Raw genomic sequence first — 25,632 nt, 5'->3', positions numbered from 1 at the left:
CCTAATGGTGTAGGCGATTTATACTACATGAGAATACATCTCACAATGTAGGGGGCTGACTTGATTACCACAATATCACAACTGTAAATGGAAAAATTTATGCCAGTTTTGAATGTTATTCATGAATACAATGACAGAACCAGATGTGGTATGGACTACCACTTGGAATTTGTTAGCAAATGGGATTGTCTATCAAAAGAGAACACAACTAAATATTCCACGTAAAGTTCATGACATTTTTAGTTTTATATATCTTAAATCTATAAATTGTTTATGTGGAGTTTTAATGTAGAGTTTATTGTTTGAGCTGAATATAGTACATAGATATCCACATAAGTCATTATGTTATAAACTGCTTATGTGGACTGTATTTGGAAGACAAATACCTACATAGCCTAAAAACATGAAAGGTGTAGCATGAAAGGGAAGACACTTGGTCTTGGTAGGGATGTTGAACCTTTCCACAATCAATCAAAAATTCATTTTCCACTGAAATCTTTGAGAAAATTTGATGGCTATTTAGTAGTCTGTACTTGCTGAAGAAGTGGAGTTATGTAGGGAGGGCTCTTATGTTTTGTTTGTGTTTGTCTATTGTTCTTTGATAACAAACAAAAATCATTATGCAATGAATATTTGGACAATGGTTGAAACAACAAGTTGCAAATAAAATTTATTGATGGTTGACACTAATGTACTCTAAACAGGTTGCATTGGAAACTCAGCAAGATGTGCAATATCAACAATTCAATCCTCCTCAGCCCATTTAGTAGTACCTTCAGTTTGTAAACATAGAAAGTTTATAACCATAAAAGCTATTCTATATAGACGCAATGCAAATGTATTGAAAAAACATGTTTAGAACCAACAATATTAGTCTTTGAAAAAAAGCAACAATAAAATGTTAATAATATAAAATCAGTTTGCTCGTGCATTGCTCGGGATCTAATTTTAGAGTTATAGATTTGGGAATGAGTTGGGTATTTTTTAACGGTCGCAAAAACCTGCCACAATGTTATACTTTTTTTATAGTGAGACTCTTATTTTTGAAAAATACTATTACATATAGGGGTGGTTTTTAGTTGTCCCTATATTAAATAAATTATTTTAACATTTAAATGTTAATAGAAGACTAACATTTTAAACGAAAAATGTGAAAAAAGAATAAAATGATACATTTTAAAAACATAAAGAATCAAAATGAGACTTTTAAAACATAATGTACCAAAGCGAAATAATTGTGAAATATAATGAACCAAAAGTAACATTGTTGTGCTTTAGACATAATAGGCAAGTGAATCTAGTCTAATTATAAAAAGAAATAGTGAGCATTATCGTATCCACAAAGACTATGTGTAACATAAAGGGAATTAACAAATGATTTTTTACACACATTCACTAAAGAAAGTTGTCAATTTGTTGTGGTGAACAGGTTGAGTTTTAGTGTTTCAGAAAAGAAAGTTTTAGTGAGCCGTCAATTCGCTATGGCGAAACTAAACTATTTTTGGTTTTCAAACACAATTTTTTGAGCAAAAATGAAATCAAACAGAGAAAAGTGTTGCTAAGATGAAATCATAGAATTCTTCATATGAAACTCGTTCTTAATCAATCTCCTAGTTCAATGCAATCAAGATCCAAACTACAATGATAAATCATAACTCCTTAGTGATTGATCTTTGAGTTCCAAGACAAATTCTTAACTCCTTCGATGATTTAAACCTAGAAACTTAGAGCTATATCAATGGATCTCTACAAATGAAAATATTCGATCCATTCCTAGCATCAAAGCCTTATACAATTTCAATTCAAATATAGGATTTGAACTTGTTTTCACATAATCCAAATCCCTAAAAGCTAAATTAATCACTCCTAATGTGAATTTAAGCATAGAACTGAAATAAGATCACATTAACTACGAGAATTGATTAGAAAAGCATAAATGACATACTTGAATTCTACTTCAATCACTCAGCAATTGTGAAATTTAACTCATTTGGATCATGAAGGATCCTAATAGAGCCTCAAAATGGAAAAATGGAGGAAAAAAGATAAAGATAGAGAGAGACGAAAAGAGAAAAGGAAAAATAGAGAGGAAGAGTTCAAGATTCTATTTCTCAGAATTCATAAATGAATTAAAAGTTTTTACAAAGGATGTTACAAGCTCTTTAGATAGAGCTGAGGTTACATTATTTTTGTGCCTCAAAGGATTTTCATTGCAACGAAAACATAATTTACTGCAGTGAAACTACACTTAGGAACTAAAGACTCTGCACTTGATCTTCATGCCTTTGGACCTTATTCATTAGGGCAAATAGACAACTCTCTGTTGCAAGTTTTTCATGCTTCCAAGGTCTTCAGCTTTGTATTGCTATGGCGAATCTTAACTATTTCCAACAAATAAAGGGTTATGTTTTGCTGAGGCAAAATCTTATCTCACTATGGCGAGATCATCTTTACAGTTTATCATTCTATAATGATCCTAATCTATTTTTGTAATATTCAAATTTACACAAAAACACCATAAGCTATCTTTTTAGTTTATAAAATCTATTTATGCACTTTATTAACAAAACAACAATTATGTACAAAAATTCTAAAGAAAAGTTAAGATAATTGCTCACAAAATAAAGTGTGAGAAGTAATTATCAAACATTAAGCCTTTTTTTTAGCCAAAATGAATATATTTAAAAAACACCAAAGTCCTAATACTCTAAAATATTTCTAAATTATAAATATCAATTAAAATTAAAGTTTCATAATTGAATAATAATAATAATCAAAATTATAATAGAAAAAAGTTAATTAGATGTAACATCTTTAAACATAAAGTTTTGGAATGCAAACCATGATAACTTATATGTTAAAATACTTTTTTCAAAATAAATAAATTTTTATTTTTTTTAAAACCTAAGACATAACACGTTTGTTGATTCTATTTGTAGGACTAGGATCTATTGTTACAATGCAATTCTAAAATCTCTTTTCAAAATATTATTAATGAAATTAATAAAATATACACATTGTTTCCTCGTATTTAGGGTCTGCTTAATTTGATAAAATTTATGGTACCGAACAGGATAAATGTTTTTGTTTGTTTGATTTGAAAAGGATAATGGGACAACATAAATTAAATTGATGAACACATAATAAAAACTCAAGTTCTTGTTACTTAGAAAATCATGTGACAACTTTTTGTCTCAGATACAAAGTATTCAAAAGAAACATATACCTCTCTCTCTTAGCTAATAGTTACAATACTTTTATCATGCTATATATTTTGAATTAACATTATCTACTAGCTAGCTTACTTATCACTACAAAAAAAAATCACTTTTTACGACATTGATTTTACATCGGTTGATCAAAAACCGACTTAGAAAAAATACGGTGGCATTTTTATAAATAAATGCAATAGATTTACGATAGTTTTGCGAAAACCGTCTTAGAATATTTTCCACTATTTTTAATATTTCATTTCTCCATCTACTCTCTCGTGCTTTCACTCTTCAACTTCCCTTCTCACTATTCGACTCCCCCTCTAGGGTTCCCAAGCCGTCATTGCCAGCACCCTCCTCCCCCATGGCATCCACCCCACCGTTGTCTCCAATGCCCTCCACAAGGTTGCCGTCAAGGCCTTCGATGTTCTCACCGCCATGGTCGTCCCCATCGAGCTCTTCGACTGCGACTCCCTCGTGAAGTCCGCCAACACTTCCCTCAATAGCAAGGTCGTCAGCCAATACTCCACGCCCATCGCTCCCCTTTATGCCAACGATGTTCTCTTCATCATGGATGTCGCCAAGCCTGACATGGTCAATCTCTGCGATGTCAAGATCGTGAAGAAGCTCGATGACACCGTCAATGACATTGAGCTCGTGAAAGATCTTATCTTTGACAAGGTCAGCCATGCCGCTGGGGGATCCACCTGCATGGAGAACGCCAAGATCGTCGTCATCTAGTTCCAAATTTTGCCGCCCAAAACTGACATCGAATAGAGCATTATGGTGAGTGAAGAGCGTAGTTATATTCTCAACATGATTTTAGATCTATATATATGTCATGCCTCTTCATAGTTTCCATGGTTATCTAGTATACCATTTGAGATTTTGAATACTATTTGGGTTTTGAGTGTCATTTAATAGGAGTGAGGACTAATCCTTTTTCTTATGTATCAAATTTTGCAAAATACTACCTAAGTGAGATACTTCGATTTAACTCCCTCTGTTCATGGCTGAAACTCAATTGAAGTGATTCACTGGAATACTTTGTCCTCTTAGTATGAGGTTGAAGCTATTTAATTTCTGAATTTTTGCGAGTTTCTTAATCCCTGAGTATGGCGGGGAGCCAAGATCAGTTAGAAGTCAAGTTTTAGTGGAGTGATGGTACGAATATTGGCCCCAAAAGTTATTTTGGTGCTACTAGTATTGTAACCCTAAAAGAAAGTGTTCATTCTCACAGGCCAAAAGGTTAGTCGTGTGTCTTATTTCTTTTTTGGAATCTCTTTTGGTCCTCCTATTAATACTAAGATGTCAATGTCAGAAAGTGTTATGTTGTTCCTATTTGTTAGTGTTTTTTTTGTTGTTTGTCACTGTTTGTTGTAATGAACTCTACACTGCATAGTAAGAAAGACTAGCGGTTGGACAAAGTGAAAAGCATGAAGGTGTAGGACTATTGGTGTGATACGATTCATAGAAAGAAAATGTTGATGTAGTAGAAAGATATGTTGTCTTGTAGATCCTTGTGCACATGTATATTGAGCATATCTTTTTTTTTTTGTGCCATGGTTTACTGATATCCCTTTTTTCCTTTCAGAAATTGAGGAGGGTTTGCATTAATAGCATTAGCGAGACATTTGCTTCATAGCAAGGAACTCTTTCGGAGCATGTAATTTTCATAGAAAGGCTTTAACAATAGAAGTCTCATATAACTGTTCCATTTTTCTCAGTGAGTAGTTTGTTAAATTTAAACTCCACCTCTCTGGAGCTCTTTTATTCCATGTTGTGTTTGCTTGTTCGTCCTTACAACGACATTGTTTATGTCATAATATTTTATCAAAACCATAAACTAATTTTTTTTAAAAATAAATTAAGGTGGTTTTAATTCCTTTGTAATTTCTCTAGAGTATGCTTGTAGCTAAGGGTTCATGCCATGTGATTTTTCATGTGTTCACGTACTATTGACAACTAAGCTTACCAGTCCCAAATTTACTACAACCTTCTACCTTGCTGGTAGATAGGATACAAAGAAAATCACATGCATTAGCCGAAGAAATGTTATGATATTTTAACTAGAGATTGTGTTGTCATGCATTCAATGATCTTTGTTTTTATTTTTAGAGATATATATGAGATCTGTAAGTTTTTGTTTCTGTTTTGAAGATAAGGAGTATGGACCAAGAACTGTAAAAGATTTAAAGTTAATTAGTGCTGGAAAAGTATTGGAGAACAACTAAACAGTGGGAGACTGTCAGAGTCCATTGTGTGATCTACCTGGTGGAGTTACAACAATGCATATGGTTGTGCAGCCACCTTCTATGGAGAAAGGTTTAGTATCACTAAATATTATTTATTTTAAAGGCATGCCAAAAGTTTGTTTTACTTGTATATACAGTTTCAAGATATAATGTTATTCTTTTAAAGTATGATTGGATTGAGTTCAGGTTCTTTTCATAGCTTCTAGCTAAACATATTCTTTTCAAATTGTGAGTAGTGGTCTAATAACTGATCGGTTTACATTGGAAAAACACTTTGCTTGTAACACCAATAGCAGTGCAAATTACTCCCAAGTGCAAACTAATAAGTAAAAACTAAAAACTAAGTATGTGTGTGTAAGTAGTTGAGAGAGCTTATAAAAATAACTTATAATGTGTTCACAAGTTGTTTTCAACTAGTGTCTGAAAATAGTTTAACCTAATTTCCTCTTTAATTGTTGAAACAACTTATAAAAAAGAGCTTTTATGGTAAGCACTTAATCAATAAGCACTCTAATTAAGTTGTTTATCCAAACAGACCATAGATATAAAACTTCTACACGTATGTGCGACTAAACAATTTTAAGTTCATTTGGTTGTGGTGTTTTATCTCATCCTTTTTTTGACATTCTGGTTTTTTGTTTCTTTTGAAACAAATGTTAGACCCTAATTTCGTCCGGGGACTATCATTCACTGATATTTTGATTCTCGCTAGTCGAATTACGATGTTCGACACCAATTACCGTACAAAGCAAGGAATCACTTAGTGTTTTGATCAAGAATACAAAAAGATACCAAGGAAGGGGGCAAAAGGGTCTTTTTTTGGATTTTCTTAGACCTAAGCTCGCCCAGGCTAGCATCTAGCTCGCCTGGGTCATGAAATAGCTTCAAGGCTAAGCTTCAGCTCGCCTAGGCGAGCTTCAACCGCCCCAAAATGGTTTTTTCTCTATAAATAGCCATGATGAGGGGGGGGGGGAGGGGGGTTAAGGGGTTGGAAGGTTCAACACTTGAGGGAATGAGAGAATTGAGAGAGAAGAAGAAGAAAGAAGAGGAAATGAAGCTGAGGCGCTATCGAATCGCGACCATGATCATTCCCTACGTCATTTCTTGTTATGTGTTCTTCGTGCGACAGTCGGTTAGTTTTATTTTTAAGGATTGAATGTGATCTATGTACCCTTAGGGGTCCCCTTTGTTATTATGTGTACATTCATCTTCTCCATCTATCATCGGTAATCTCATTTTTTTGTAAAGTTTAATCTTAACAGATCACTAGTTTCGTAAAGTTATATTTAAAGAGATTGAAAGTTAATAAACAAAACCAAAATAAAACTAACTCATAATTGAATTTCTCTCCATCAAAAGTCACTTGAGATTGTTAAAGGTCCAATGCCTTAACGACCTTTTTGTTTTTGTTAATTAAAATGAATCTTTCAAAAGCATAAAACCAATTCAACATACATACTTTCTCACTTTAAAGAACTACGTAGGTCTGAATTCCTCATCGCACCTGAGGATACGTAGGAGCAAGGGCACCCCTTGTCGACCCCAAAAAATAAAGAAACATAAAAAGAGAAAATACATAATTTTGAAGTCACGTTACGCACACTCGATTAAAGGTTTTCGTCCCTTGTGACAGGTGCGCAAGGTGCTAATACCTTCCCTGTGTGTAAACAACTCCCGAGCCCTTATTTTCAAAATTCGCACATCTTTTTGGTTTTTTTTAACGTTTTCCTTAAATAAATGTTGGTGGCGACTCCTACGCGTTTTCTTTTTGGAAGACACACCTTTTCTTTTCGCCTTTCGCACCTCCGTCGTAGGGTAGGTTGCGATAGATGACGACTCCACGAGAGACTTGTTAGAGAGTTAAGCGATTCGATCAGTGTGCAATGTTTTATCGTGATTTCTTCTTTATTTATGTTCCCTTTTTCTCTTTTATCTTTCATTTTGTCCATATTTGTATATAACCTTTGCTATGTTATTGTGTTTGGTGTGTGTCTGCTTATCTATTACATTCGCAGTCATAAATATTTTTGTTCTATGCACATATGGCACTACACCTTTGCACAAATGTTGAGATATTAGGCCCTATACCGAGTTTGTGTGAGACATAGGGAGTGGAGGTCGATCTGTGGTCATGCTAGGTCTCCGACTCGCTTGATAATAGTGAAGCCTCATATACAGTTTTCCTCTTTTGGTGATGCATTGTCGCTGGTAGTCCCTACCGCCACAATGTTGTTACCAAAGAGGATGATATCTCTAGAAGCCATTGAAAGTTACATACAACCACCCTTGGGAGTTGTCACTGCATAGCGAACTTTTTGATCGTTTCCATTAGGTTCATGAATTAGGGACATAGAATAAACTCATTATGTTTTGTTTCCTTGATCAAATCATGTATATCTTTATAATGTCATAATAGTATATATCATTCCTATATTTACCATTTTATTATGTTCACACGCATTTTGCATAAATCATTACATTGTCATACTAAAACTAAAATCATACACATCAACAAGATTAAAACTCAATGTAAACATCAACAATCATAGCAAAATTATCCAAACTATACAAAGCATTCTCAAAATCAAAATTAAATTGTTCAAACTTAACAAGGATTAGAGAGAGCAAGAATAGATGAATCATTTTGTTTTCCTCCTTTCATTTATCATTTTTTTCTTATTCTTATTTTTTTTTCAAAATTATTCAATAATTTAAAATTAAAAAAATTAAACACAAATAAACATACACGTACCTCAATCGCTTTTATCATTTGTTGTAATGCGAATTAAGAGGCCTGCTATCTTTGAAATGCTTGCTGAATTAAAAAAAAAAGTTCTTTATATGATTAGAATATGACTCCCAGCAATGTAAAAAAACATATTAAACTATCATAGTACCATAAATAATTGAGACAAAAGAAGTAAAAAAAAGTTAAACTACAATTTCGGTCCCCCTAGTTTCCTAAATACATGATTTTGGTCTCCATGATTTTTAATTGTGACATTTGGTTCCTCTAGTTTTATAAATTGGTAATTTTGGTGTCTCTGGTAGTTTTTTAATTAATAATTGCGATTAATAGAGTTATTAATTAATTATAAATTAAATAAAAAATTTAATTTTTAATTTTTAATTTTTAATTTTTTTAATAGAAGACTTATTATCCTAATATGGTGTTGTTGTCAATAGAGTCACATGTGGCAGAGGAGGTGGAAGAGGTGTTTGCGGAGAAAAGGGTGAACATAGTGTTGTGGAGGATTAGGGTTAATAATATTTTATTGAAGTTTTTAATAATTAATGATTTCTTGATTAATTTATAATTAACTTAGTAATTATATTAATCAAAATGATTTGTTAATCATCTTCTAGGGGGACCAAAATCTTAAATTTATAAAGCTAGGAAGACCAAATGTTACAATAAGGGGGACTAAAATTATAGATTTGAAAAAATAAGGACCAAAATTATAATTTAGCCTAATATATATATATATATATATATATATATATATATATATATATATATACACATATATTTGGGAAAAATAATAAACTAAAATTAATACATACATCAATACATAATAACATAAATTTATAATTATTAAATTTAATGAAATAAATATATGAATATGCATGCGCGACAATTATCACACATGCATTTTCGTTAGTGATAAAAAAAGGTTAAATTAGTTTTTTAATCCTCTAATTTATTTTTTATATTCAATATCACCATCTAATTTTTTAAATTGATTCAATTTGATTTTCTAAGTATTTAAATTGATTCTGTTTGGTAATTATTTTTAAATTGTAAAAAATCTCATTTTTTTGTCATTCAAAACTATCACTAAATGATTTAAATTGCTATAAAATGCATATTTTTTAAAAAAGAATTAATTTTAAAAATTAGATGATCAACTAAATGATTTAAAAGATCAAATTGAATTGATTTTAAAAGTTAGAGGATTAAATTGAAAAAAAAACAAATTATAACTTAAATAATAAATTAAAGAAGTAAAAAAACCAATTTAACCTAAAGAAAAATAGTAAATTGAAAGAAAGAAAAAAACAATACAAATGCATCGTTGCGAAAACTTTATTACGAAGTATTTGAACTGGACTTATGTGTTGTAGTGTTGTAGTTGTAGACAGTAGACACCTCATTTGACAAACTCAAAAAACCCACTTGGGCCCCACATTTTGCCAACCTAAGCCAATCAAGACTTTTCGTTCCGTCTCCAATTTTCAAATTTTCAATTTCGAACCCAGCCACCTTCTCACGTTTCTGCCAATTGTGACACCCTCTACCTCTCACATATATACTAATAAATGAATAAAAATTCAAATATTAATTAAAAGTATTTTTAAAACATTTTTAAATACAAGCCTTTCAAAGGGGTAAAAGACTCACATTCACTTTCTTCTACATCATATTCAAACTTGTCCAAATAAATAATAAAGTCATCTCGGCTCAAACAAGGACGTCTAAGTTTCATACAATTAACATAGAACTTATATCCTAATGTCACATCCTATCAGAGCGTTGTGTTCCCGTGCCCTCTAGCATGATGTTCTTCATAGTCATCCACCTATTCATCTGCTCCCCCGAACACAAAGTTCAAGATCATCACAGGATCCAAACACAAATAGCAAACCGGGAGTGAATTATCACATTCCTAACTACTAGAGAAAAACAAGACAACATATAGTAGCAAAATACAATTTACTTAGCATATCTCACATTATTTCATCACTTTGTCATTCAAAATTCACTTTTCAATCATCAATCACACCTTTAAATCATCAATCATAATACACAAGAATCACACACTCCGATCAAGACATAATAACACATCAATTTCATAATAAACAATTAGCAAGCATATGCAACAGTTATGCTAAGACTCAAGCCTATATGCAATGTGGTACCATGTCAGTGAAAAACCTCATTGGGTGCCTAGGAGTACATGACAAGACAAACCACACATTAGCAAGTCAAGTCACTCTCACTAGGTAATATCATAGGGAGACCAGTTAGGGTCACAGTGTTTTGCGAGAATGCTCCAACCATATGGGATCAACATAGGCTTAAAGGAGCACTCAAACCGTGTGACCCCCAAGGCCTACACTCCGAAGAGTCCGTCAGGGCCTCTCCCTCCTGATTCAGGTCCAACCCAGAAAATATTTTAGCACACAGACTCTATCTATGAACTGTACAAAACACACGAATCCTCAATTGTTCTCAAAATAGTTTTAACTCGTTGCCCTAAAAGGGACTTAACATTAACTCGTCGCCCTTAAAGGGACTTAACATTAACTCGTCGCCCAAAAAGGGACTTAACATTAACTCGTCGCCCTTAAAGGGACTTATAGTCGTGTGATTGTACAATTAATAATTAATACTCAATGCACACAACATCTCAATCACATACATACGCAATTTATCACATACACTCGATCTCAATCACAATGGTATAATCTCAAAATAGCATGTTATCACATCTCATGAATCATATTCACTTTACCTATGAACTATGCAATATACACAACTACTCAATTATTTTCAAAATCATTTTAACTCGTCAGGTTCCCACAATGGATCCCATCACAATACTCGTTGCCCTTAAAGGGTCTTACAATTGTGTGATTGCACAGTTCATAGTTCACAACTCAATACACACATCTCATCTCAATACACATGTATTTCATCATCTGTCACATGTTCAATTTATCACATAATCACAGTTTGAATCATCATTTCATAACCTCAACATAACAATTTATACAAAAGATTTTATCACAACATGGGGTGTAAAATTCCTAAAATAGTTTCTCACAATTATATCAAAATCAATTAATCAAATTTATGGGTTAAACACAAAGACATCAAGAGCACTCAAGTTTATCAATCAATTCTCATTAGAACATCAATTGGTACATAGAACACAATAATATTGTATTTATAATCATAAAGAGAAAATTATAATTCAATAAACATCCCAAAATAAACCCAAATTTAGTTCTCTAAGGATCCCTAAACATGTTCATTCTAACCCCTAATTGCGATAAACTCATCTTTTACCTCTAAGTGGACTCACGTGTCTTCCAATAGCGACAGCGGCATCTCTAGCGGTTTCCTGAGATTCGTCCAATTTTTCTTCCGACTGCTCTGATAGAGTTCGCAAACATTAGAGAGACGGAGAAGGGATTGAAGTCTCCACTTGTACTGTCTTCATGAGATTCCTTTTTCTCCCTCCACAAATATTATCTCACAAATCCCAACGGTGAAAGTATGCGCAATTGAATTTCGAACAACATATCCAACTACTTGTGATCCATTCCAATGAAACCTATGATCTTTTCCTCCCATCTTTCCCCTTTTACCATCCAACCAATCTTATAGCTCCTTTCGACAATGGTGACGATTGATCCATTCCAATTCCAATTCATAAAAAAATGCCATGTCAGATCCTTCATACACCCAACTACCACCACCGTGCCTTAGATTCGGCGATTCTGAGTCATCTTCCTTCGATATTGCTCAGAGCCAAAGAATACAATGACGATGACATCGACAATGACCATTCCGTGAGTCTCTTGCAACACTCTCTCCCTTCCTTCAAAGAAATTTCCTTCAACAAGCCAACATTGCCCAGGGCCTCCAGCTTCGCCATAACCCGCAACAAAGCCTCCCGAACCCGCCATTGTTTCTACCAGAAACAGCTCAGGCGTGTCGCCTGACAAGATTCATTGCCCTCCGTCTCTGTTGACACTGCCTCCACCACCACCACCGCCACCGCCACCACCACTAGGTCTTCCCTCGGCCGTGAGGTTGCCTCTGAGACCTTTCTCTTGACTCGCCTCGGCTTCAAGATGCTCCGATATCTCGAGTACTAACTTTATGTTTTTTGTTAATTGTTTTGTTGGAGATCTTGAATCTACTAGTGTTGGGAAAAACTCGATGGGAGGAAATACCAGGGAGATTCCTGTGGACCACGAGCCACCACATAAAAAAACCTGATACCACACTCTAACCCAAAACCTTAAGGCTTAGGTTTATGAGTCTTCTCTTCACTTATATGGTGCTCAGCCTTTCCACTTCTACCCGATGTGGGATTTCACCTCACACTTGTACTCCAACACATCTCTCCCTCAAGTGTGAGTCTCTTCCACATGGTAGCCTCCCCCCTCGAGCGAAAGTCATCATCCACGAGTATAGCCATTAAAGCCTACATGCTCTAGCTACCTACGGTACTTGCACCGCCGCTCCATCTGCGGGACACGTTGCCTAGATTCACCGCCAGGAAGACTTTCGATACAAGGGATACCCAAGGCTGAGATCCATCACCGCCATCTTACTCGTCTGAGTCGGTCACCAAGTTGAACCATCTAGCTCTGATACCACTGTTGGTGTTTACAAATTTGAAAAGTGGAGAAGAGCCATGCAAGAAGAGATGCAATCCTTGCATGAGAATAACACTTATGAATTGGTGGAGCTGCGAAAAGGGAGAAGAGCCTTGAAGAATAAGTGGGTGTATCAAATCAAGACCGAAGGTAGTAAATCAAAGCCTCGTTATAGAGCTCGGTTGGTTGTCAAAGGATTAGGTCAAGAAAAAGGCATTGACTTTGAAGAAATATTCTCTCCCTTGGTAAAGATGTCATCCACCGAGTTGTCCTTGGCCTAATAGCAGTGCAAGATTTGGAGATTGAACAACTCGATGTCAAGACGACGTTCCTTTATGGTGATCTAGAAGAATAAATCTACATGGAGCAGCTCGAGGGATTCAAAGTTCCGGGCAAGGAAAACTTAGTGTGTCGCCTCACGAAGAGTTTATATGGCCTTAAGGAAGCACCAAGGCGATGGTATAAGAAGTTTGAAGCTTTCATGGAAGAACATGATTTCAAAAGGACGAAAAGTGATCATTGTGTCTTCATAAAGAGGTATGCAAGTGGTGACTTTCTCATACTTCTACTCTATGTGGATGATATGTTGATTGTTGGACAAGATCGCATAAAGATAGGTTCTTTGAAGAAAGATCTAAGCAAGAGTTTCACCATGAAAGATTTGGGATCGACTAAACAAATCCTTGGGATGAGAATAACTCGTGATAGGACAAAAAGACTGTTATGGCTATCCCAAGAGAGGTATGTTGAGAAGGTGTTGGAAAGATTCAACATGCACAAATCAAAGTCGGTTATCACACCACTTGCTGGACACTTCAAGCTGAGTTCGAAGCAAAGTCCCACAAGTGAGAAAGAAATGGAGGAAATGAAGAAGATTTCATATTCATTTGTAGTAGGCAGTCTCATGTATGCAATGATATGCACAAGACCAGGTATCGCCTATGCAGTTGGAGTCGTCAGTCGCTTCTTAGCCAACCCGAGGAATGAACATTAGGTTGTTGTCAAATGAATCCTCCAATATCTACGTGGAACTTCCAAAAGATGTCTATGCTTTGGAAAAGGAAAACCTGTGTTAGAAGGATACACAGATGCAGACTTGGCCGGTGGTATTGATTCAAGGAAATCAACATCAGGATACCTAACTACTTTTGCAGGGGGAGCTATTTCCTGGCAATCAAAGCTGCAAAAGTGTGTTGCATTATCCACCACTGAAGCTTGCAAGGAGATGTTGTGGATGAAGAACATGTTGCAGGAGCTGGGAACAGATCAAGATAGGTATGTGTTGAAGTGCGATAATCAAAATGTAATTTACTTGGCAAAGAACTCATCATTTCATTCCCGCACAAAGCACATTGACATAAGGTATCATTGGATCCGAGATGTCCTCAAGGAAAAGAAAGTACATCTTGACAAGGTTCACACAGACGAGAACTGGTCAGACATGATGACCAAAGTACTAGCGACAAAGAAGTTTGAAGATTGCTGTCAAGGTGCCGGTTTGCTACTACACCCCAATTAAGTCGGGAGGGGGAGATTTGTTGGGATCCCTCCTTAATTGGAGAGGTTCTAGAAAATTCTAGAGCTTTCTAGAAAAGTGTAGAATTTTCTAGAACGTTCCGGAGAACTCTAGAGTAATGTAGAACTCTCTAGAAGCTTGTGGAAGAATGTTGAAACCTCTAGAATATTCTGGAGATGTGTGGAACCTTCTGGAACCTTATGGAAGGATATGGAAGGGAGTAGAAGAGTGTAGAGACTCCTAGAATGTGTGGAGCATTCTAGAGAATTAATCTCCACCCTAAGATACAAGTAATCTCCACCATTCATTGTGGAGGTGGAGTAGTATAAATAAGGGTAGAAGCCTTCATTCCTAACCATCCAAGTAGAGAGCCTCTCTAAGAGAGTAGATAAATAGCTTGGGAAGTCTCTATCCTCAAGCTTGAGTGAGCCACCGTAGAGTGAGTCGATCCAAGAGACAAGAGTGAATCCACTCCTTGGAGTGAGAAAGCTAGAAAGTTAGAGAGCCTCTTTGAGAGAGAAGATAAATAGCTTGGGAAGTCTCTATCCTCAAGCTTGAGTGAGCCACCATAGAGTGAGTCAATTTTGTAAACACATCCTTGTAATCCTACTATCATTTTGTATAGTGGAAGAATCTTCATATTGGAGAATTATAATTGTGTGCTCTCATTACTACCTTTAATTATTAAGTGTCTATCTTAAACTTCACGAAGCAGGAAAGTTCGAGTTTTCCCAACAACTAGTAATATGACAACCAAAGTAGAGTATACAAGTGAGAGGATGGGCCCAATAGGAAGTGAGGTCTAAAACAAAAGTTGAGGCCTTTTAGTCAACATGTGAATTTAAAGCTCAAGTTTTAGTTGTTTTACTCTTGAGTTGGCCTTGGTTTGAGGTTTATTTACTATAACTTGATCCAACTGATCTGAATTGGTAATGCAATTAATATGAAATCTTGCTATCTCTCTTATTGGAAATACAAATTATATATGTACACATAATTCTATAATGTTTGGTTAAATACTAAATTGATAGCGTTTAAAAAAAAAACTTAAGCAAATATTTCACAAACTAAAAAAAAGTTATAAATGAGCTAAACAAGCCAAACTCAAGCTTTAATTTTTTTTAAACAAGTCAAGTCCAAGCTTTTAGTTAGTTAGGTTTGTTTCAATAAATGAGTAAAGATTGAGGCACAAATTTTTTTCACAAGCTAAGCCTAGATTTCTAGTGCGTGGCTTGATTTGACTTATTTTCACTCTTATAAGGCACCTTTACTCAATGTCAAATGGTTTAAGTTGAAATTTAACATCCTGCTGTTTGTTTGTTTTACACGAATATCTTCGCATGTACCAGTTATGGACGCTTTCTGATCATTTATTTCTGTTCAGGGTAGGCTATAAATGGATTACAAGATTTCTTGCCCTTGGTTGTTATGCAGTACTGCTTTTCCCAGGCTTTATTCAAGGTCTGAATTCAGTGGTCTATAACATGATTCTGATACGTATAATTATGTATGTCTAGATTCTGATTTGAAATGCATTAGTATCACACATCAATATCACATATCCATTGCTCTTCTGTTTTATAGTTGGATATTACTATTTCTTCTCCAATCAGATACGCAGAAGCATAGTTTATGGAGATAAACCACGAAATAGGTATGCTTTATCTATATTGTCAATTTGTCATTTGTCTCTCCATATTTATAAATTCCTACAAGTGTTGTAATTTTGATTAATAGCTTATTTTCTTTTGCAGGCTTGACTTGTATTTACCTAAAAATAGCAATGGTACCAAACCAGTTGTTGCTTTTGTTACTGGTGGGGCCAGGATTATTGGGTAAGTGATGCCTGTGATTAATTTCAAATTAATGATTTAATGGAATTAGGTGTTAGAAGGCTTTGATGTTGTTTTTTGATTGAGAGGATATTCCTTAGCCATGGAGTTATTATCTGTTGGTATATGAGCTTCAATTCTTATTTTTATCACCTATTAGAAAGAGAAGTTCATTTATATGTATACTCAGCATTAAACTTTGTTAAAGATGATGCATTGTCGATGTTCTACTACATCATGGTGGTGGCAAAAAGGTTTTCATTTATTGAGATGCATCAGGATATTGGTTGAACTAATTAGGTTTGGTAATTGTGTGTCAAATATTGACCACATACACGAGTATTTATATTGACAACTGTAATTGTACAATGATATCCCTAATAAAGGCTAATTGTAATAAAATCTTACACATTAACATGATCTAGAACTAGTATTTACATGTGCTATATTTAATACTCCCATTCAAACTGGAGCATATAGATCATGTGCACCAAGCTATTCAACCTGGGACCCTTTGTGGGATTTGTTGAACATGCCAACAAAATTGATCACTGGAATTGATAAAGCCAGTTGTAATTTTGCCTGCAAGAGCCTTTTTTCGAATGAAGTCAATCAATTTTTATGTGCTTGATTGTCTCGTGAAACGCTAGATTAGAAGCAATGTAGACAGTGACTTGGTTATCTCAAATCAACTTCATTTCCTTGACATCTCCTAACTTTAATTTTGGAGTTAATTGTCAAAGCCACGTTATTTTACATGCTATACCTGCCATAGCACGGTATTTAGCATTCATATTGGAAATACAAATTATGTTTTGTTTCTTGCTTCTTCATGAGATTAAGTTTCCCCCATGCCAGTAGCCTAACGTGGATCTTCTATCATATGGAAATATTGCCCAATCACCATAAGAGTAGCTTACAATCTTGGTATCACCTTTGTACACACAAAGCAAACCTTTTCTGGATGCATTTTTAATGTATTTGAGGATGCAAACATGACATCCTAATAAGCACGACAAGGAGCATTCAAGAATTCACTAACCACATTTGCAGCGAAGGCAATATCAAGTCTAGCTATTGTAAGGTAGTTAAACTAGGTGCCAATATTTTCCTGGGTTCTTTCCATTCCTCCTGACCTGGGTTTAGCTTGACATTGGGATCTATAACTATAATCATATCAAAGTTTGCAATCAATCAGTCTTGTTTCCTCAAAAATGTAAAAAGCATATTTGCTTTGACTAAGGATAATGCTAGAAGCAGATTGGGATACTTCAATACCCAAGAAGTATTTGAGAGGACTCAAGTCCTTGGTTTGAAACTGAAGGATCAGATGTTGTTGGAAACAAAGAATGCCCATGATCATTTCCAGTGATGACAATGTTGTCAATGTAAATCACAAGATAAATGCAAGTACAAAGTGCATGTTTGGTTCTCCGTTACAAAATTACTTTTGAGGCAAAAGTAATTTTGCCAATGGATCAGGACCCTTGTTTTTGTGTTCATTTTGTTTTTATCCTTTTGATTTACATTGAAATGTTCGCCGCAATATTTTCAACTGCAAACCAAACATGCGCTAAGACACCAAAATTGTGTAAAGGAGGTTAAGGTTAAGGCAGACTGGATCAAACCCTAAACTACTAATACCATATTAGTTTTGGTAACTGTGTCTAATGTTGACCACACACGTATATTTATATTGACAATAGTAACTTTGCAATGATATCCCTAATAATACTAATTGTAGTAAAGTCATACAGATAATAATGTGCTAAAATTACACTTGCTGCATGAGCTATATAAATATTTAATATAACTGTATAATGTCTTATTAAGTGGGTAGTTTCAACCTGAGGACTTTCTAATTCTATACCATGTTTTTCTTTTTTGAAATTTATCTTACCCCATGCAATCGGATGCCATTAATTTTATTATTGAAGTATTTGATGTGTTTGTGTGTGTCTAGTGTACGCAAACACACATTCACTATTTACCAATTCTGTTCTTACTAGTTTTGAAGTATTTGCATTGTATTTGTGCAGTTACAAAGCATGGGGTTCTCTTTTAGGTCAACAGTTATCAGACAGAGATATCATTGTGGCATGCATAGATTACAGGTGATATTTTCTTCCCCAATTCTCATTAGTATTTTGCTCTAGGTAATAGATATACTATCTGGCAGCATTAAATTTGTTATGGAGACAAATCCTTATCTGTACTACTAATGAAGAAAACTCTTTATTCCTGGGTTCTATTTCAACTGTATCATCAATTCTCTATCTTTTTTCTGTTTTAATTTAGGCTTTAGGCCAGGTCCTCATGTTTTTAGATTGTACTGTCGGTTTCTTCTTGTTATATTATATATTGATGATAAAATAAAAATTCTTTGATGAGGAGTGCTAGCAACACACTCTTTAACACTCTATATCATTGGTTAAAAACTTAAATTTTATTGAAACTACAAAATCATGAGTCATTAAATAATGTCACACCATTAACTTTTATAATTTCTAATAAATTTCAACCAATAAGAGTCTGTTTAAAAGGATGTGTTAAAGTGGGTGTTGCTTGCATTTCTCACTCTTTGATGGTTTTCCTTCTTCTCTTTTTGTTTCGAAAATTCTTTTGAGAAATATAAAATATTGTTATATAATTAGGAAAGTCTTATGTTTAAGCAAACCATTATTTGTAGTGAACCCCCTGAATAGCCAACTTTTCCTAGAGTTTTATGGCGACTCCTGAATGGCTCTAATATCTCTAATGTGCCTCTTTATGCAAGTCCTCTTTGAGTTTTAAAGCACAGACAAATAGGCAATGCACATTGCACTGGCCCATCTTGTGCTGAAATTCAACTTTCATGTAGAAGAATGGATGTGGCAAGAATCTAGCACTTGCACTTGATCATAGAAGCCTGATATCATGTCAACGACCAATTATCTTAAAAGCTTTAGCTTGTTAGATGAAGGGTCATTAATAGCGATATATATATATATATATATATATAGCTTACCCGAAGTAGAGTGTATAATTTTCTTTTGGTTTTATTAATATAAAGAGTAGTATAAGGTCATTATTTTGTATCACAACTATCCAAATTGAATTAGTGAACATAGTTGTTTGTGTTGATTCTCTATCTCATTCTTGCCTTTTCATCTCCTCCTAAAAGTTGAACATATTAGTCATACCACCCGTATGACCAGTGTGTCAGCTGTTGGTTTCATCTTGTAGCGTTCCTAGCATATGGATAATGGAACTCCTTTATTAGCGACTTTTCATACTGTTGTTAGAGTTGATCATTCAAAGTTCACTATTCACTATTATCTGAATTTCATTTCCTTTTTCTGGTTTCAAAACCCTTGGGAATTTGAGATTGAAAAATCGTCATTACGATTAAATTGTTTCCCAACAATGCCAGAATAACATCATTTATTGCAAGAAAACTTTCCCATATCCATTATCAGAATTGCTAAATAAATTAATTAAAATATATAAACAGTGTTTTAGATGATTTGAATCATATTTTTGTCTACTTCCTCCATTTCTATATGTTAAGATATATAATATTGGCTAGGAATATGACCAGAATATTCCTTATAGGACTCGAGCAGATACCTCTTCTCTTGAGCTAATTTTGGAAAGTAAATTAGGCTCAGTTAGTTTCTATGACAGCTTATCTAGTCTTGACATTGGGCCACTCAGATAAGTTTTACAAGTTTCATGCTCCAAATGTCCAGTCCTTTTCATGGGGAATGTGTTCTTAAGATGTCCCACTTTAAAAGACTTGAGCAACCCTCCTCCCTTTAGCTAGTGTTTAGGAGTGAGTCTACTTCTAATACTGTCATTTTTACCTCTGCGTTCTTCTGTTCTAACCCGCTTGATGCCTCCACTCTCAAATTGTTTATTCATTTATTTTAACTCAATAAATTGCTCTCAAAAAATTACTAATGCTGGGTCTTTTTTGTAACATGGTTTTGACTTTTGAGTGTTAGTGATGGCCACGAAGACCAACAGAACAAACAGAGAATGTACTGTTTTTTACAGTATAGGGTGCAAAACATGGTCGGAGTCCTAAAGATCCACTAAATTCTATCCTATTTAGTGCAAATAGTAAACAGGGGGATTGTTGAAATGGAAAAGTCCAAGCCAAAATGAAAACTGGTAGTGAAAACAGTAATGAAGAAAACCAACACGAGGAAATCAGTGGCTTTTATTAACCTCATCACAAACTACTAAAAGCACATGTAATTCAAATTGGCTCTGTCAAGCTGCATGAGATTCACCTAATGATAAATAGTCTACTAAATTGAGTGTTACTTGCTCTGTTGCTGTGTTATATAACATCTCTTTTCTTGCAGAAATTTTCCCCAGGGAACCATCAGTGATGATATATGATGCTTCTCAAGGCATCTCATTTGTGTGCAACAATATTGCAGAATATGGAGGTGACCCTAACAGGTAAATAATCATTCCCTTAACTCCAAAGTTTTCTCATTTCGACATCCAACATGTTCACTTGCTTTAAGGGTAATTGCTTCTCGTGATCAATAATGATGCCTTTTTCATAGAATTTACCTAATGGCCTGGGGCAGTCAGCTGGGGCACATATTGCTGCATGTGCAATTGTGGAGCAGGCAATCAAAGAGGCAGGTGAAGGAGAGAGTACTTCTTGGAGTCTTTCCCAAATTAAGACTTATTTTGGTTTATCTGGAGGGTAAGTACTTGCAGAAAACCTCTTTCAATCTTGGTATGCTATGCTGCGTTAAAAAAAAAAAAAAAATCTATACTTTCTCTAAAGTCAAAACATAAAAAAAAAAATTGTCTTATACGAAGAATTTAAATATAAGTAAATTTTACTAATTTCATCTTATTTAATTGTGATTTTATTTTTAATGATTTTTTTTATTCATGATATTAACGGATATTTTAAAAATAATATTATTTTTTAATTGAGATTTATAATAATTAGTGTGAAATTAATTATTTTTGTATATATTTAAATTTTGATAATGATGCAATGACCGGTTAAGAAAACTCATTAGTGGAAAAAAAACTCATAAACCTTAGGGTTGTGGTTAAAAATGTGATTTCTAGCCCACAAGTGCACTTTGCTAAGTCCATTGATGGCGTTGTTTCCGGCCAAGCCCTGCGTCTTTTGTCGGGGCATACCCACTTTTCTATTTTGCAAGTACTTTGTTGGGATATGCTAGGTGCACCCAGCAATATTGCTGGTGCACCCAGCAATTCAATGAAAGGTCAATTTTGCCCTTCATTTAAAAAAATAAAAAGCATTTTTTTCCCTCTTTCGGAAGCATTCTCTCTTTTTCACTGTGTCTCTTCCGCAAAAGCTTATTCTCTTCTCTCTTCCCCGACAAGCTTCTTCTCCGCGAGCTTCTCCGACAGCCCTTGGACCCATTTGCTTTCGAGGTAGGTGGCCTTCTTCTTAGCTTTGGTTTTGTTATGCACTACATTAGGGTAGGTTAGTGTAACGTTAGGTTAGTGGAACCTTAGGGTAGAAGACGGAACCTTAGGGTAGAAGACGAAACCTAGGGTAGAAGACGAGAGGGGAGAAGACGAGAGGACGCCGGAAAAAATGGCACAAAAGGCTGACGACGGCGTCTTCCGGAAGACCCGTTAGGGGTTCTTCCGGAAGTTCCGGAAGAACCTTTTCCGGAAAGTTTCCGAAAGAAGTGTTCTTCCGGAAGTAACCAAACGTCTTCCGGAAGAACACTTCTTCCGGAAGACTTCCGGAAAACCTCTTCCGGGAACTTTCCGGAAGAAGTGGTTCATCCGGAAGAATTCCGGAAGACGCGCACTTCCGGAAGAACTTTCAAAGTTCCGGAAGACCTTTCCGGAAGAACCCCTTCTTCCGGAATGTTTCCGGAAGAACCACTTCTTCCGGAAGTGGTTTTTTTGTTTTTTTTTTGTGTTTTTTTTTTAAAATTTTTTTTAAACAGAAATTGTTTTGTTTTTTTTTAAATGAATTATTTTATTTATTTTGGTTATTTTGTTTTTTAGATTTTATGAAAAATGAAGTTTGGGTTTTTGATGTCATATTTTTTTTATAATTTAAATTGTGTATTTTTACTAAATATTAATTTGTAAATTAATTTTTTTTTATAAAAGTAGTTGTGTTTGTTTTTGTTTATTGTTTTTTTTTAAATTAGTGTTTTTTCTTTAAAAATGAAGTTGTCTATTTTTATAATTAAAGTTGTGTGTTTTGGAAGTTTTATAAAAATACTAATTTTTTATAATTAATTAGTTTATTTTATTATAAATGAAGTATTTTATTTACTAAAAAAATTGTGGATGTTTACTAAATAATTTTTTTTTACATTAGTTGTTTAATTTTTTTTAAAAATTAAGTTGTGGATGTTTAGTAATGAATTATTTTTATATTAGTTGTGTTTTGTTTTTATAAATGAAGTTGTTTATTTTTTTTTTAAAAAAATTAACTTGTTGATGTTTACTAAGTAATTTAGTTGTGTTTTTTTTAGAAATGAAGTTTCTTATTTTTTTTTAAATTAAGAGTTGGATGTTTACTAATTAATTTTTTTTACATTAGTTGTGTTTTTTTTTATAAATGAAGTTGTTTAATTTTTTTTAAAAATTAAGTTGTGGATGTTTAGTAATGAATTATTTTTATATTAGTTGTGTTTTTTTTTTATAAATGAAGTTGTTTAATTTTTTAAAAAAAAATTAAGTTGTGCATGTTTATTAATAATTTTATTTTACATTAGTTGTTTTTTTTTATATAAATGAAGTTGTTTAATTTTTTTTTTAAAATTAGGTCGTGTATGTGTGAAAATAATTTGATTTAAGTTAGTCTTATTTGTTTATAAATAAAGTTGATTTTTTATAAAGAAAATTGTGTATATTTTGACCGAAAAAAATACGTGTTCGACATGATTTACAGATCATGGCCAGAACACGAGGTTTAGGTCGTGCCATAGGTAGAGTTGTAGGCAGAGATAGAGCTGCTGACGAGGATGCTGGCGATGTTCCCGAGAGGCGTAGGCCTACTGCCTCAGCCCGTAGGCTACGCGTTCATCAGATGACTACGGAGGGACGTGATATGGCTGAGGACGTCGCTGACATGACTGATGATGTCCCTGAGCAGCCTACGGAGGCACCTGAGATGCGTGCGGACGCACAGGATGCTGATAGTGGTGAGGGGTCAGATGGTGATGATGCTGCAGAGGGATTCCCTGGTGGTCCACGTGACCCGTCAGTGCTCACATCATTTGCCGAGCATGTTGCACATGCCGTGTGGAGTGGACAGGTATTTTAATTTGTTAATCATTTGTCATTGTTTATTTATTTGTTTATGATTAATTTTTTTTAATAATTGTATAATTTGTACTTCAAATCAGGAACGTCCTGATTTGAAGTTAGTGTCACATGGGAGGAAGCTGACACTGATTGGGAGGCCAGTGCCTGAGATTGAAGGCCTGGTGGCTGCCACAGGATTAAGTCCACTGATAGATTGTTCAGTTATTACTGGCGATCCTGGACTTATATCCGCATTTGTGGAGAGGTGGCACAATGAGACTAGCACCTTCCACCTTCCAGTAGGAGAGCTGACGATCACATTGGATGATGTGTCGTCCATTCTACATTTGCCCATCACTGGCGCCTTGCACAGTTTCCACGCTCTTTCTACGGAGGAGGCCAGATTCTTGCTCACGGAGTTGCTGGAAGTGTCTGCGGAGGAGGCCAGAGCCGAGACAGCACTCACACGTGGAGCATATGTACGATTAGGATGGGTTCGTGACATTTATGAGACCAGATGTCAGGCCCGGCGGTGGATTGTCGCAGCTCGCGCTTATTTGCTGCACCTTGTCGGTTGCACTCTTTTTGCTAATAAGAGTGCAACATACGTGCATGTGGTCCACCTTGACGCTTTCCGGGACCTCGCTCATAGTGGTGGTTACGCTTGGGGGGTTACCGCGCTTGTTCATATGTACGACCAGTTAGATGAGGCTTGTAGGACCACCACCCGACAGCTTGCGGGGTACTTGACGCTATTTCAGGTAAATTTTGTGTTTATTAATATGTTAGGTTCGATTATGATTTAAACATGTTTTTATGTTATTTTAACCTCAATTATTGTGTAGTGCTGGATCTATGAGCACTTCCCTAGTGTGCATCAGTGCGTGACTGACGATACATACCAGGAGACGTCCCCACATGCTTCCCGGTGGTTGACGTCGAAGGCGCACATGAAGGGCATCACAGGAGCATCCTACAGGGCACGTTGTGATGGTTTGACCGTCACAGATGTGTCCTGGTTGCCGTACATGGAGCATCGGGGTGTTAGGGCGTTTCAGGAGATTTCATCGTTCCAGGGTCAGCTCAGATGGGGTCCTATGATCGTCGCAGTTCGACCGGAGAGGGTGGTACGCCAGTTCGGTTACATCCAGAGCATCCCTCCGCCGCCTGTTAGTGCACGATTGTCACAGGATCAGATAGATGACAGGTGGATGGAGTTTGCGGATCACTTACTACCTGCGGGTCAGCCTTGTTTAGTGCCTGGGCAGGTATCTGCGGATTACATTTAGTGGTTTTTCCGCATATCTCATCCTTTCATGACACCGACCCAGGCAGCTGACCAGCAGAGGGATGCACCAGCTGCAGACCCTGAGGACTACATACAGCCGCCCAGCCCCCAGGTTCCAGTGGCATTTGACCCCCCTCCATATGTGGTAAGATTATTTGCGCGTTTAATGTTTTATGAGTTGTTGTTTATTTTGAATTTCATAATAAATGTTTTTACTGACTTTGACAGGATGATTATGAGGGATATGAGGCGATTGCACACAGGTTGGAGCGTGTGCTCAACCTTAGGATAGTCACTGCAGGCACAGAGTTATATGACATTATGCAGGACTGCCTGACGATTGCGAGAGGGGGACCCAGTGCTGATGGGACGGTCAGGGCTCGTCAGAGACGCCGCACGGACCATTGATCATTGTATTTATTTTGTTGTGTTGTAGTTGACATGAATATTTGTAATTATTACAGTTTTTGTTTAATATAGTTGACGTGTTTTGCACAGTTTATTATTTTATAATATAGTTTGTTATTCCAATTGTTTGTGGTCCTTAAGCGAAGTTTACGGTTGTTTTAAATTTATTTTTAAAAAAAAGGAACCTAGAATCATGAGTTTTGTTTGTCAGAATTACATAAAAAATAAAAGTTTTTAAAATGATTAATAATTCATAAGTGAACCTATTTTCCATGTTCAAGTACCCATGTTTGTAAGAATTACATAAAAAACATAAGTTTTTAGAATCATGAGTTTTGTTTGTAAGAATTACATAAATGAATATTTTTTCCATGTTCAAGTACCCATGTTTGGGATTTTTTTGCGTGGGTGTGGCAGTGCCCTGAGACAACGGAGGACGGCAATTTCTCATGTTTGGACG

At 35.2% G+C, this 25,632-nt stretch overlaps 1 pseudogene; it reads left to right on the top strand.

The window, feature by feature from the left end:
• The first annotated feature begins 11,914 nt into the window (after positions 1-11,914).
• LOC100803359 (probable isoprenylcysteine alpha-carbonyl methylesterase ICMEL1) overlaps positions 11,915-25,632 on the top strand; it is a 38,319-nt pseudogene continuing 24,601 nt past the window's right edge.

Source organism: Glycine max, chromosome 8, assembly GCF_000004515.6.
Source record: "Glycine max cultivar Williams 82 chromosome 8, Glycine_max_v4.0, whole genome shotgun sequence".
NCBI classification, from domain to species: domain Eukaryota; kingdom Viridiplantae; phylum Streptophyta; class Magnoliopsida; order Fabales; family Fabaceae; genus Glycine; species Glycine max.
Note: the sequence above shows the minus strand (reverse complement) of the source record. Positions and strands in the feature narration are given on the sequence as shown.